The sequence below is a fragment of the Alosa sapidissima genome, chromosome 3 (assembly GCF_018492685.1).
Source record: "Alosa sapidissima isolate fAloSap1 chromosome 3, fAloSap1.pri, whole genome shotgun sequence".
Lineage (NCBI taxonomy): Eukaryota > Metazoa > Chordata > Actinopteri > Clupeiformes > Clupeidae > Alosa > Alosa sapidissima.
This window is the reverse complement of record NC_055959.1, coordinates 34,026,132-34,026,761: the sequence shown is the minus strand read 5'-3', so window position 1 is coordinate 34,026,761 and position 630 is coordinate 34,026,132. Positions and strand designations below refer to the sequence as shown.

General features: G+C 37.6%; 1 protein-coding gene across 1 annotated transcript in view; it reads left to right on the top strand.

The window, feature by feature from the left end:
- Window positions 1–226: 226 nt before the first annotated feature.
- The window catches only part of prodh2 (proline dehydrogenase 2), an 11,607-nt gene continuing 11,203 nt past the window's right edge, over window positions 227–630 (top strand). Inside the window, exon 1 of the mRNA XM_042086547.1 lies at window positions 227–371. The gene's annotated coding sequence lies outside the window, so the exon portion shown is untranslated. The remainder of the gene's footprint in view (window positions 372–630) is intronic.

Genomic DNA, 630 nt, shown 5'->3' with positions numbered 1-630 from the left:
GCTATGCTTTCAGGAAACACCCCTTTTGTCAAACCAACCAATCAGGGATAATAAACAGTTAAAGCTGTTTTTAAATATACAGCTGAGTTTGAGGTCCAAGGGTTATGTGGGTCAACCTACAGCACTTCTGCCGAACGCCAGAGGGGGCGCTGTGGGTAAAGAATTGAGAAGAACATGTCACCTATTAACAGACTCAACCCAAACCCCAAACGCAGAGGTGCATTACAATCCCACCCTTGCACACCCTCCACACACACACACACACACACACACACATCCCTCTTTTTATCCTGTTTGCTCACATTTACCTGCTCAGACACAGACTTAGAGGGATATGGAGAAACTTGGATTTATGGATATCATGTTTTAGAGTAAGTAGGTTAAAAAACTATATTTACTGTGAATTAAGGTGAATTTCACGCAACATCTGAAACATTTGGCAACTGTCTTACTACAACTATGTGAAAGCTCTATTTATTAATGTTTAGTTAATATCATAAAATATGATGAACCGCATACAAAAATAACAGATTAGGCCTACTTACTTAAAATCATTCAACATAAATTATGGTTTATTTTTTATTTTATAGAATGTGTCTTCTAAGTGTTGATGCCTTCAATAACATCTGC